Genomic DNA, 13,911 nt, shown 5'->3' on the forward strand with positions numbered 1-13,911 from the left:
ATGCTTCTGAGATTGGAGCAGGGGCTGTTTTGTCGCAAAGAAGTTCTGATGGCTCGGTGATGAAACCATGCGCCTTCTTTTCCAGGAAGTTTTCGTCTGCTGAGCGCAATTATGATGTTGGCAATCGAGAGTTGCTGGCCATGAAGTGGGCATTCGAGGAGTGGTGTCATTGGCTTGAAGGAGCTAAGCATCGCGTGGTGGTCTTGACTGATCACAAGAACTTGACTTATCTCGAGTCTGCCAAACGGTTGAATCCTAGACAGGCTCGTTGGTCGCTGTTTTTCTCCCGTTTTGACTTTGTGGTTTCGTACCTTCCGGGCTCTAATAATGTGAAGGCGGATGCCCTGTCTAGGAGTTTTGTGCCCGACTCTCCGGGTTTGTCTGAGCCGGCGGGTATTCTCAAAGAGGGGGTAATTTTGTCTGCCATCTCCCCTGATTTGCGGCGGGTGCTGCAAAAATTTCAGGCTAATAGACCTGACCGTTGCCCAGCGGAGAAACTGTTTATCCCTGATAAATGGACGAGTAGAGTTATCTCTGAGGTTCATTGTTCGGTGTTGGCTGGTCATCCTGGAATCTTTGGTACCAGAGATTTGGTGGCTAGATCCTTTTGGTGGCCGTCTCTGTCGCGGGATGTGCGTTCGTTTGTGCAGTCCTGTGGGATTTGTGCTCGGGCTAAGCCCTGCTGTTCTCGTGCCAGTGGGTTGCTTTTGCCCTTGCCAGTCCCAAAGAGGCCCTGGACACATATCTCTATGGATTTTATTTCCGATCTCCCCGTCTCTCAAAAAATGTCGGTCATTTGGGTTGTTTGTGATCGCTTCTCTAAGATGGTCCATTTGGTACCCTTGTCTAAATTGCCTTCCTCCTCTGATTTGGTGCCATTGTTCTTCCAGCATGTGGTTCGTTTACATGGCATTCCGGAGAACATCGTTTCTGACAGAGGTTCCCAGTTTGTTTCGAGGTTTTGGCGAGCCTTTTGTGCTAGGATGGGCATTGATTTGTCTTTTTCCTCAGCTTTCCATCCTCAGAAAAATGGCCAGACTGAACGAACCAATCAGACCTTGGAAACATATCTGAGATGGTTTTTTTCTGCCGATCAGGATGATTGGGTGTCCTTTTTGCCTTTGGCTGAGTTCGCCCTTAATAATCGGGCCAGCTCGGCTACTTTGGTTTCGCCGTTTTTCTGCAATTCTGGTTTCCATCCTCGTTTCTCTTCAGGGCAGGTTGAGTCTTCTGACTGTCCTGGTGTGGATACTGTGGTGGATAGGTTGCAGCAGATTTGGACTCATGTGGTGGACAATTTGACATTGTCTCAGGAGAAGGCTCAACGTTTCGCTAACCGCAGGCGCTGTGTGGGTTCCCGACTTCGTGTTGGGGATTTGGTTTGGTTGTCATCTCGTTATATTCCTATGAAAGTTTCCTCTCCTAAGTTTAAGCCTTCGTATTATTGGTCCGTATAGGATTTCTGAGGTTCTTAATCCTGTGTCTTTTCGTTTGACCCTTCCAGCTTCTTTTTCCATCCATAACGTATCCCATAGGTCATTGTTGCGGAGATACGTGGCACCTGTGGTTCCATCCGTTGATCCTCCTGCCCCGGTTTTGGTTGAGGGGGAGTTGGAGTATATAGTGGAGAAGATTTTGGATTCTCATATTTCGAGACGGAAACTCCTGTACCTGGTTAAGTGGAAGGGTTATGGTCAGGAAGATAATTCCTGGGTCTTTGCCTCTGATGTTCATGCTGCCGATCTGGTTCGTGCCTTTCATTTGGCTCATCCTGGTCGGCCTGGGGGCTCTGGTGAGGGTTCGGTGACCCCTCCTCAAGGGGGGGGGTACTGTTGTGAATTCTGTGGTCAAGCTCCCTCCTGTGGTCATGAGTGGTACTTCGGCTGGTTCTGTCTATGAGCTTCCTCTGGTGGATGTGAGTGGGGCTGCGGCTTCTGAGTTTCCTTCCTCAGGTGACGAGGTTAAGTCGTTAGGTGCTGCTCTGATAGTTACTAACATAGGACGAGCTCTGAGACGTGGAAACTGTACTGTCCAAGCCCACCTCATATGGGATCCCGAGGAATAGACATTCTCTGGGTGATGCACGCCTGTGCTTCTCCTGCAACAAAATGGGACATGTTAGTGCTGTCTGCCCTGATAGGGAGAAACGCCCAACCACAAGGCCGTCTGTTTCCCCACCGTCTGTCCTCTTGAGGGTCGTCTCTGATGCGAGGGCTAATGAGAACTGTCAATCTGTCACTGTTGGCGATAAAGTCACCATTGGTCTCGGGGACACTGGGGCAGAGGTGACCCTGGTGCGTCCAGCCATGATAACCCCTGTCGATATCATACCAGGAAAGACTGTTTATAACCGGGATTGGAGGGCTCAGCCCTGCCGTGCCCATGGTCCGTGTGTACCTGGACTAGGGAGCAGGGAAAGGATCGAGAGAAGTGGGAGTAGCAGAGGCTATTCCCACCAATGTGTTGCTAGGCACGGACCTGGGGAGGATGGTGTCCCACTATGTTCCTCCCTTGCAAGTAAATGCTACAGAGAAGGTGTAAGCAAGTGACCCACCTGAGATCCCGTGCGAGGAGGGAAAATGTCCCAATGCACAGGACTGTACATATGTGGCAGCCGTGACCCGTAGTCAGGCTGCGGCTCAGACTCAGGCCCAGAGATTAGAGGATGAGTCTCAGAACTGCCAGGACAAGAGGCCCATACTGTGGCCCAGGAGCCTCCTCACATGGCAGACCCAACAAGGTCCCTGATAGCAGACACTGAAGACTCAGCTTCAGACCAGGGCCTGGCAGTCACACTAGGCCAGGGCCTGCAGGCTGACAGTCAGAGCTTCCAGGAGGCCCTGCAGACAGATGTCAGTCTGGAAGAGCTCAGATGTCTTGCAGACCGACCCTCTGCTGCTTCTGACAAAGAGAGGGTATACTGGGACCAGGGCAGACTGTATAAAGAGACACTTCCAAAGGATACTACAGAATCTTGGGACTATTAACAGCGGCTGATCGTCCCTTATCCATTTAGGGAACAATTATTGAGAATTACCCATGAAATTCCTCTGGCCGGACACCTTGGAGTACAAAAGACTAAAGCTCGCCTGACCCATAAATTCTATTGGTCCAAGATGGGGACAGATATTGCCAATTACTGTTGATCATGTGTAGTTTGTCAGAGAGTTGGAAAGTCCGGGAATATACAGAAAACTCCATTGATACCACTGCCTGTGATCGATGAGCCTTTCCAGCGAGTGGCTGTGGATATCACAGGGCCACTTGCAATCCCTAGCAGCTCTGGTAAAAGGTACATCCTCACAGTGGTGGACTATGCTACACGATACCCAGAAGCTGTGGCACTATCCTCCATCCGAGCAGACAAAGTGGCGGATGCTTTACTGACTGTGTTCTCTCGTGTGGGTTACCCCAGAGAAATGTTAACCGATCAGGCATCCCAGTTCATGTCCCAGCTGATGGAAAGCCTCTGCGAGAAAATACAAGTACAGCATGTTGTGGCCAGCGCCTATCATCCCCAAATCAATGGACTCTGCGAGCATTTTAATGGAACATTAAAGCAAATGCTCAAAATGCTGGTGGAGACTGAAGGGAGAGACTGGGAGCAGTACCTCCCCCAACTATTGTTTGCCTACAGAGAGGTACCCCAGGCATCTACAGGATTCTCCAACCAGGGGGCCACTTGATTTGATCAAGGACTGTTGGAAGGACGACCCCAAAACTATGGGAGTCTCAGTGGTTGAATATGTACTGCGGCTCAGAGAAAGAATGCAAAAACTCAGCAACCTGGCCAATGAGAACATGAGGCAGGCCCAAATCAACCAGAAGGTCTGGTACGACCGTAATGCCACACTAAGGGCCCATGACGGGCAGAAGGTTTGGGTGTTGGTCCCTATGTTACAGAATAAATTACAGGCTGCATGGGCGGGACCATACACTGTACATAAGCGGCTAAATGATGGTAATTATGTGGTGACACTAGATGAGCACGCAAAGCGTCAGAAAGTATTTCATGTAAATATGTTCAATGCTCATCATGACAGGGAGACCTGTGTCTTACCTGTCTGTAGCCTCCTGAAGAGGGGGAGGCTGATCTGTTACTACATGTGAGCGCTGGGACTCAGTACATGGAGTCCCTGGAGTCAGCAGAGTTTAACCCTGAGCTATCCCACAATCAGAGGTCTGAGCTGATGAAGGCGCTCAGCGAGTTCACAGAAGTCTTCACAGGGGAGCCTGGGAGGACGCCCTCAGCAGCTCACCATGTGGGCACTGTTACTAATCCCCCAGTACGGCAGTCTGCGTACCGTGTGTCAGCAGAGGTGAAGGCACACATGAGGGAACAGGTAGAGGAGATCCTGAACCTCAAGGTGATACAAAAATCCCAGAGTGCCTGGGCCTCGCCTGTGGTGCTTGTCTCGAAAAAGGACCGTACTACCCGATTCTGTGTAGACTACAGGAAATTAAATGTACTGACTACAGGTGAGGTCTACTGTTGTGAATTCTGTTATCGAGCTCCCTCTTGTGGTCATGAATGGTACTTTGGCGAGTTCTGTCCATGGACTCCCTCTGGTGGCTGTGAGTGGAGCTGCTGCTTCTGAGGTTCCTTCCACAGGTGACGTGGTTTATTCCTTGGCTGGCTGCTCTATTTAACTCCACTCAGATCGTTACTCCATGCCAGCTGTCAATGTGCTTGTACTGGTTCAGTTCGCTCTTGGATCTGTCGGGTGTCCTGTCTACTCCAGCAGAAGCTAAGTCCCTGCTAGTTTATTATTTGTTCTTTGTTTTCTTGTCCAGCTTTGCTATCATGATTTTGCTTTGCTAGCTGGAAGCTCTGGGATGCAGAGTGGCACCTCCGCACCGTGAGTCGGTGTGGAGGTCTTTTTGCACACTCTGCGTGGTCTTTTGTAGTTTTTTGTGCTGACCGCAAAGTTACCTTTCCTATCCTCTGTCTGTTTAGTAAGTCTGGTCTCCCTTTGCTGAAACCTGTTTCATTTCTGTGTTTGTGACTTTCATCTTAACTCACAGTCAATATATGTGGGGGGCTGCCTTTTTCTTTGGGGAATTTCTCTGAGGCAAGGTAGGCTTTATTTTCTATCTCTAGGGCTAGTTAGCTCTTAGGCTGTGAAGAGGCGTCTAGGGAGTGTCAGGAACGCTCCACGGCTATTTTTAGTGTGTGTGATAGGATTAGGGGTTGGCAGTCAGCAGAGCTCCCACTTCCCAGAGCTTGTCCTTTGTTGGTTTAACCATCTGGTCTTTTCGGGTGCTCCTAACCACCAGGTCATAACAGTCTACCCCATGCCAATGATAGATGAGCTGTTAGAGCAGCTAGCTAAAGCATCTTACTGTTATGGACCTGGTGGTTAAGAGCACCCGGAACGACCTGATGGTTAAACTCACACAGGACAAGTTCTGGGAAGTGGGAACTCTGCTTACCGCAACCCCTAATCTTATCACACAACTAGAAATACCCGTGGAGCGTACCTAACACGACCTAGACGCCTCTTCACAGCCTAAGAGCTAACTAGCCCTAAAGATAGAAAATAAAGCCTACCTTGCCTCAGAGAAATTCCCCAAAGGAAAAGGCAGCCCCCCACATATATTGACTGTGAGTTAAGATGAAAGTCACAAACACAGAGATGAAACAGGTTTCAGCAAAGGGAGCCCAGACTTACTAAACAGACAGAGGATAGGAAAGGTATCTTTGCGGTCAGCACAAAAAACTACAAAAAACCACGCAGAGTGTGCAAAAAGACCTCCGCACCGACTCACGGTGCGGAGGTGCCACTCTGCATCCCAGAGCTTCCAGCTAGCAAGACAAAATCATGATAGCCAACTGGACAAGGAAACAATGAACAAATAATTTAACTAGCAGGGACTTAGTTTCTGCTGGAGTAGACAGGTCACCAGAAAGATCCAAGAGCCAACTGAACCAGTACAAGAACATTGACAGCTGGCATGGAGTAACGATCTGAGTGGAGTTAAATAGAACAGCCAGCCAAAGAATAAACTACGTCACCTGTGGAAGGAACCTCAGAAGCAGCAGCTCCACTCACAGCCACCAGAGGGAGTCCATGGACAGAACTTGCCGAAGTACCATTCATGACCACAGGAGGGAATTCGAAAACAGAATTCACAACATCTTACCTCACCATTATGGACCTGAGTAGGGGATATTGGCAGATACCCCTGCCCAGAGAAGTGGATTATGCCACCATTGAGAAGGAGTGTTTGGCAATTGTGTGGGTTCTGCAGACACTGCAACCATACCTCTATGGGTGCAACTTCACCGTGATCACAGATCATACCCCATTGAGTTGACTCAACAGAGTAGTTGGGGACAACGGGAAATTGCTTAGATGGAGTCTGATATTACAACAATATGATTTCACAATTCAGCATAAGAACGGAATCGATCATGGCAATGCTGATAGCCTATCTCGCCAAGGTGGGGCGGAACCAGATACGTGCTCAGGAGCTGACCTGTAAGTCAACCCCCATGCACGTTCATAAGGAGGGAGGTGTGGTGAAATATGTATAAATATATGTGTGCAGTGAACTATGGATAGGTTTATTGTGTGACTAGTAATAATTTAACATCTGTCTTAAAGACTGCAGGTCTCACCCAGGTGTTAATATGTATTTTCCTGAGACAGCAGACTTCTGTCTCCGATCTCACCAGGGAGTCGTGTTGGGAACCAAGAAGAAAGGGAACATTTGGCACCTCTTATCTCTTTGAAGATGGATGTCAATTACAGCCTGACACTAGCTATCTGTGGGAAGCTTTACACAAAGAATCTCGGAGAAAATAACATATTCATTGGGGGCGCGGCCGGGGTCCAATCAAAAACAAGCAATAAGAATATCAACTTGAGGGGCTGGTCTAGAAATCTGAGCTCCCGGGTGACTCTATAAATTTGGCTTGTATAAATTCAAAATTGTTCACATAATGGGGGCAGCTGAGCTGATGTGATCCAGTCTATATTCATCCTACCTTCAGGGAGCAGAAGCAGACTACAATTTAGCTATTTCTGTAAGTTTTTTCCTGTTTATTTTATACTGTTTTACATGCCTGTATGTCTTTTTATTACCGTATTTTCATATCTTTTTCTTTAGTGTAAGCGCTGTTCTTTTGTATTAAAGCTTGAAACTTTAACAAGTTGAACCTTGAATGTTCTAAAGAATCCATAGCCTAAAGTGCCCGTGTATTCGGTGAGTGGTGGCAGCTTGTATGAGCGGGTGTGTGGCCTGGGTCAGTGTGCGATTTATGCCCCATTACAGTATAGGACAGAGGTTGAATGCTGGACTGAGGGTGGGGGGGATAGATTAACCCTTGCAGGCACAACCCCAAGTCACGTGATGAGAGCGGATACTGTTATGATCCGGTGACCTAGGAGCTGCATGAGAACTTTCACTGGAGAAAGTGGCCACTGTACTGACCGCAATCCTGAACTTAACACCGCAACTTGAAGTAGCCGTGGAGTGTACCTAACACATCTAGACACCTCGTCGCAGCCGGAGAACTAAATACCCCTAAAGATAGAAATAGGAATACTATCTTGCCTCAGAGAAAATCCCCAAAGGATAGACAGACCCCCACAAATATTGGCGGTGAGTCGGAGAGGAAAAAACATACACGGGCAGAAAAACAGGATTAGCACAGGAGGCCACTCTAGCTAGATAGGACAGGATAGGACAGAGTTCTGTGCGGTCAGTATAAAACCCTTCAAAACAACCACAGCAGAATATACAAAAACTTCCTACATCTACTAAAAGATGCAGGAGCGTATATCTGCAACCCCAGTGAATCCTACAATCAGAGCAGGAATAAAACTGAAACAAGCACACCGGCAGTGTGCCACAGAAAAAACAAAAAAACAAACAAACACTTATCTTTGCTGAAATTGCCAGCGAGCAGGAGAAGCCAGAAAGTGATCCAACACTTCACAAGGAACATTGACAACTGGCAGGGACTAAAGAGTCCTGCAGAGCTAAATACCCCAGTCAGCCTTGCAATTAGCAGATACACCTGTCCAATCCAGCAGTCCAGGCACAACTGCATTACCATCTACAACCACCGGAGGGAGCCCAAAAGCAGAATTCACAACAGGATACGTGACAGCACGGAGAGGGATCCGTGACAGTTTTTAACAACTTTTTGGGGTTAATAATAATAATGGGGTTGTAGGATAGGGAAGATATGAGGGTTGTGAAGTAGGCCTGTTTTAGCAGAGGTGAGAGCAGATTTAAAAGCGAGTTTTGCCTGTTTGAATGCACTGAAGTCGTCTTGCAAATGTGTTTTCTTCCAGTGCCGCTCTGCAACCCTAGACACTTGCCGGAGCTTTTTAGTGGTGTTATTGTGCCAGGGTTGCCTGTTGATACATCGCACTCTGCCATGAAGGAGAGGGGCAACCGTGTCAAAAGCTGATGTGAGAGTGGCATTGTAGAAAGCAGTGGCACTATCTGTTTCGTGGAGTGAGGATATGTATGCCAGTGGTAGGATAGAGTCAGAGAGTGTGTGGGTGTCTAGGTGTGCAAGGTTTCTGCGGGGGTGTGCACGTTGCTGGACATGGGTGACCGGTGAGGAGGGCAGGGATGAGAAAGTGAGCAGATGGTGGTCGGATAGAAGGAGAGGGGAGGTGGTGAAGTTAGATAGAGAGCAGAGATGGGGAAGACAAGGTCTAGTGTACACTCCCTGACAGAAGTTTTGTTGCTTATCCATGTTATGTACATAAAAGCTTATAACCTGATGTTAAATTCATCCATTGGTTGTATAAATTATTCTTTTGAAAGCTGAAACCCTCCAAAATGTGGTGTAGGTTAAGAAAATAAATTGGCATCGATGCAGAAATGTCCAGCAACGTGCACACCCCCGCAGAAACTTTGCACACCTAGACACCCACACACTCTATGACTCTATCCTACCACTGGCATACATATCCTTACTCCACGAAACAGACAGTGCCACTGCTTTCTACAATGCCAGGTTATAAGATTTTATTTACATAACATGGATAAGCAACATAACTTAAGTCAGGGAGTGTATGTCCGTCTGTGTGGGTGGCTGCGGAGGACCACTGAGTAAGTCCAAAAGATGAAGTAAGGGACAGAAGTTTGAAGGCTGTTGACTGACTGGTATCAGTGGGGATGTCGAAGTCACCCATGATGATGCTGGGAATGTCAGCAGAGAGAAAGTGAAGAAGCCAGGTGGAGAATTGGTCAATAAAGGCAGTGGCTGAGCCCAGAGGTCGGTATACGTCGGCCACTTGGAGGTTGGAGAAAGAGTAGATGCGGACAGTGGACTTCAAAAGAGGGGAGGGTAGAGGTGGGATTGGGTTAAAGGTGCATTTTGAAGAAATGAGAAGACCCACTCCTCCACCGTGTTTGTTGCCGGGGCGAGGGGTGTGGGTGAAGTGGAGGCCGCCGTTACACAGCGCAGCAGGGGAGGTGGTGTCAGAGGGTGTTAGCCATGTTTCTGTGAGGCCGAGGAAGGCAAGCTTGTGAGAGAGAAAAAGGTCATGAATCACATGAAGCTTATTGCAGATTGAGCGGGCATTCCAGAGTGCTCCAGAGAGAGGGAGCAGGGGGGTGGGCATCAGGGGCACGGGTTTTATGTTGGAAAGATTGCGGTTGTTCATAGATAGGGAGATGTAGAAGGGGGTACTAATGGGAGGTATGAACTGTGGGGGTCCAGGGTTGGGAGATATGTCGCCAGCAGTGAGGAGATGCAGAGAAAGGGAGAGCAGTAGGAGAAGGAGAGTGGCCTGCTTGTTTTGTGTTTTATTAGGACAGATTTGAGGTTGAGGAGCAGGTCAGCAGAGGAGGTCAGGTGGGGAGGGAAGGGGAGATGATTATTTGGTTAGAGGGTGCTGGGGTTTGTGGACAGCGAAGGAGAGAGAGAATTAGTGGAGCAAACACTGTAAGGGCATATGTAAACATGGTGAAGGAGTAAGATGGGTTAATACAGAAGCAAGATCCAAGTAATAAGAAGTGCTTATTCAGCAGACATACCCAATAGAGACAGATACATAGATTGGGGTCCTGACTCCTGCCGTGACTAACTGCCGTTGAAATAACTGCACTTGATGATAATTTAGCTGCCATGATACTTTGCTGCTGGGAGACGCTTGCGCCCCCTTGAATGCTACTAAATTTATAGGATTAAGTAGAGGATCAGGTGAGAGCGATTGTGAGGGCTGATTTGGGATAAATTAGCAATTGGCTAACACATCGGGGGAGGTTACATGATCAAAGGCACTGGGCCTGGCTACAGCCATATGCTGTAACGCCTTGCACCAGATAGTATCTCTTGTGACCCCAGCATGGATGTACAGCAGTAAGTATTGAATACAATGCAACAAATGAATTTAGCAAACATTCAGCAGGCACTGTTATATACCATTAAAGGAAATGTTGCAGGATGATAAGCAGCAGATGACAGCAAGCAGAGATTGTACCATGAAAGGAAATGTTGCAGGATCATAAGCAGCAGATGACCGCAAGCAGAGATTGTACCATTAATGGAAATGTTGCAGGATGATAAGCAGCAGATAAAAGCATGCAGAGATTGTTCCATTAAAGGAAATGTTGCAGGATGATAAGCAGCAGATAAAAGCAAGCAGAGATTGTACCTGTGTGAAGAGAGGAGATGGATGTTAATTCCCGGCCGTCGAAATAACTGCACTTCACGATACTTTAGCTGCTGTGATACTTTGCTGACCCGCACGCGTGCCCCCTAGAATGCTACTGCATTTATGGTTTTTCAGTCAAGATGGGGTGCAGAGGGTACATTAATGAGAAAAAAATGCAGCAGACCGGATTCGGCGGGTGGTGGTTGTTATGCTGCAGACAGAACTCGGCGGGTGGTGGTGTTATGCAGCAGGCGGGTTTTGGCAGGTGGTGGTGTTATGCAGCAGACGGGACTCGGCGGGTGGTGGTGTTATGCAGCAGACGGGTTTCGGCAGGTGGTGGTGTTATGCAGAAGGCGGGTTTCGGCAGGTGGTGGTGTTATGCAGAAGGCGGGTTTTGGCAGGTGGTGGTGTTATGCAGCAGACAGGTTTCGGCAGGTGGTGGTGTTATGCAGCAAACGGGACTCGGCAGGTGGTGGTGTTATGCAGCAGACAGGATTCGGCAGGTGGTGGTTGTTATGCAGCAGACAGAACTCGGCGGGTGTAGACCGAAAAAGAGTTTGCTCAGCAAGAGCAGCACAGCCCGTAGTCAGAAAATAATTGGGTGACCATATGGAGACCCACAAAAGTAATATATCCTAGAACAGACTGTAAAAGACAACTAGGGGTAAATAATGCAACCAATTTTATTAAGTATATACAGTATACACAAATACGGACAACATGCAAAAAAAGCAATGTAGGTAATGAGAGAAGCAGCTAAAAGATACTGACATCCACACAGATGAAAAGATTGGATGCCAGAAAAGAAAAAATGATAACAAAGAACACGGCCGCACACAATGATAATAGACAACAGGTAATGAGCGGTAGACTGTCAAAAATCTAATCTAATTGGCAGAGAATATAATGATGAACAATAGAGTACTAGCCTAGTAATCATAAAAAGTAAGTAGTTATTATTATTCTCATGCCAATCTGCCATAAGACCCGCATAAAGGCTGCTAACAAGTCCACCATACAATTAGGCTAGTCGGCAGCACATGATTGAAAAAATGCTAAGTAGCTGGCAAAAAATGAAAGTGAGACTGCTCGCCTATCCGAGATAAATACCGCCGCACAATTCATCTCCGCAATGAGCGGTAGTGCCAAGACAGTTGGTGGTCAGGGTCAAGTGGCAGCATATTTACCTTGTGACATGATCCTCTCGGTGTGCCGCCGCGTCTGTGAGACACGCTATGCCTCGACGCGCGTTTCACCGCCCACGGCTTCGTCAGAACTCGGCGGGTGGTGGTGTTATGCAGCAGGCGGGTTTCGGCAGGCGGTGGTGTTATGCAGCAGACGGGACTCGGCGGGTGGTGGTGTTATGCAGCAGACGGGTTTTAGCAAGTGGTGGTGTTATGCAGCAGGCGGGTTTCGGCAGGGGGTGGTGTTATGCAGCAGACGGGTTTTAGCAAGTGGTGGTGTTATGCAGCAGGCGGGTTTCGGCAGGGGGTGGTGTTATGCAGCAGATGGGACTCGGCGGGTGGTGGTGTTATGCTGCAGACGGGACTCGGCGGGTGGTGGTGTTATGCAGCAGACGGGTTTCGGCGGGTGGTGGTGTTATGCAGCAGACGGGTTTCGGTAGGTGATGGTGTTATGCAGCAGACGGGTTTTAGCAAGTGGTGGTGTTATGCAGCAGGCGGGTTTCGGCAGGGGGTGGTGTTATGCAGCAGACAGAACTCGGTGGGTGGTGGTGTTATGCAGCAGACGGATTCGGCGGGTGGTGGTGTTATGCAGCAGGCGGGTTTCGGCAGGTAGTGGTGTTATGCAGCAGACAGAACTCAGTGGGTGGTGGTGGTGTTATGCAGCAGACAGAACTCGGCAGGTGGTGGTGTTATGCAGCAGGCGGGTTTCGGCAGGTGGTGGTATGCAGCAGGCGGGTTTCGGCAGGGGGTGGTGTTATGCAGCAGACAGAACTCGGTGGGTGGTGGTGTTATGCAGCAGACGGATTTGGCGGGTGGTGGTGTTATGCAGCAGGCGGGTTTCGGCAGGTAGTGGTGTTATGCAGCAGACAGAACTCGGTGGGTGGTGGTGGTGTTATGCAGCAGACAGAACTCGGCAGGTGGTGGTGTTATGCAGCAGGCGGGTTTCGGCAGGTGGTGGTATGCAGCAGGCGGGTTTCGGCAGGGGGTGGTGTTATGCAGCAGACAGAACTCGGTGGGTGGTGGTGTTATGCAGCAGACGGATTTGGCGGGTGGTGGTGTTATGCAGCAGGCGGGTTTCGGCAGGTAGTGGTGTTATGCAGCAGACAGAACTCGGTGGGTGGTGGTGGTGTTATGCAGCAGACAGAACTCGGCAGGTGGTGGTGTTATGCAGCAGGCGGGTTTCGGCAGGTGGTGGTATGCAGCAGACGGGTTTCGGCAGGTGGTGGTGTTATGCAGAAGGCGGGTTTCGGCAGGTGGTGGTATGCAGCAGGCGGGTTTCGGCAGGGGGTGGTGTTATGCAACAGACGGATTCAGCGGGTGGTGGTGTTATGCAGCAAACGTGACTCGGCAGGTGGTCGTGTAATGCAGCAGACAGAAGTCGACAGGTGGTGGTGTTATGCAGCAGGCGGGTTTCGGCAAGGGGTGGTGTTATGCAGCAGACGGGTTTTGGCGGGTGGTGGTGTTATGAAGCAGATGGGATTCGGCGGGTGGTGTTATGCAGCAGGCAGGTTTCGGCGGGTGGTGGTGTTATGCAGCAGGCAGGTTTCGGCGGGTGGTGGTGTTATGGAGCAGACAGCATTCGGCGAGTGGTGGTGTTATGCAGCAGGCGGGTGGTGGTGTTATGCAGCAGACGGGATTCGGCGGGTGGTGGTGTTATGCAGCAGACGGGATTCGGCGGGTGGTGGTGTTATGCTGCAGGCAGGTTTCGGCGGGTGGTGGTGTTTTGGAGGAGATGGGATTCGGCGGGTGGTGGTGTTATGCTGCAGGCAGGTTTCGGCGGGTGGTGCTGTTATGCAGCAGACGGCATTCGGCAGGTGGTGGTGTTATGCAGCAGGCGGGTTTCGGCAGGTGGTGGTGTCATGGAGCAGATGGGATTTGGCGGCTGGTGGTGTTGTGCAGCAGATGGGATTCGGCGGGTGGTGGTGTTAGGCTGGTTTCACACTTGCGTTTTAAAACGCAGCGTTTTAAACGCAAACACATTTGGTGCAAAAACGTGTTTAAACGCGTTTAAACGCAGCATTTTTTAGGCGCATGTTTTTGCGTTTAGACGCGTTTAAACGCGTATTTTCCTGCGTTTGCGCTTTTGAAACGCATGATGA

The 13,911-nt window shown here is 49.4% G+C and overlaps 1 protein-coding gene across 5 annotated transcripts in view; it reads left to right on the forward strand.

The window, feature by feature from the left end:
* Nucleotides 1–13,911, forward strand: part of GGA1 (golgi associated, gamma adaptin ear containing, ARF binding protein 1) — a 138,369-nt gene that overhangs the window by 50,206 nt on the left and 74,252 nt on the right. Inside the window, exon 3 of one of the 5 annotated variants that reach the window (XM_069735944.1) lies at nucleotides 7,114–7,209. The exons of the other annotated variants lie outside the window; for them this stretch is intronic. The gene's annotated coding sequence lies outside the window, so the exon portion shown is untranslated. The remainder of the gene's footprint in view (nucleotides 1–7,113; nucleotides 7,210–13,911) is intronic. 5 annotated transcript variants of the gene reach the window in all.

Source organism: Ranitomeya imitator, chromosome 8 (assembly GCF_032444005.1).
Source record: "Ranitomeya imitator isolate aRanImi1 chromosome 8, aRanImi1.pri, whole genome shotgun sequence".
In the NCBI taxonomy this organism is placed as follows: domain Eukaryota; kingdom Metazoa; phylum Chordata; class Amphibia; order Anura; family Dendrobatidae; genus Ranitomeya; species Ranitomeya imitator.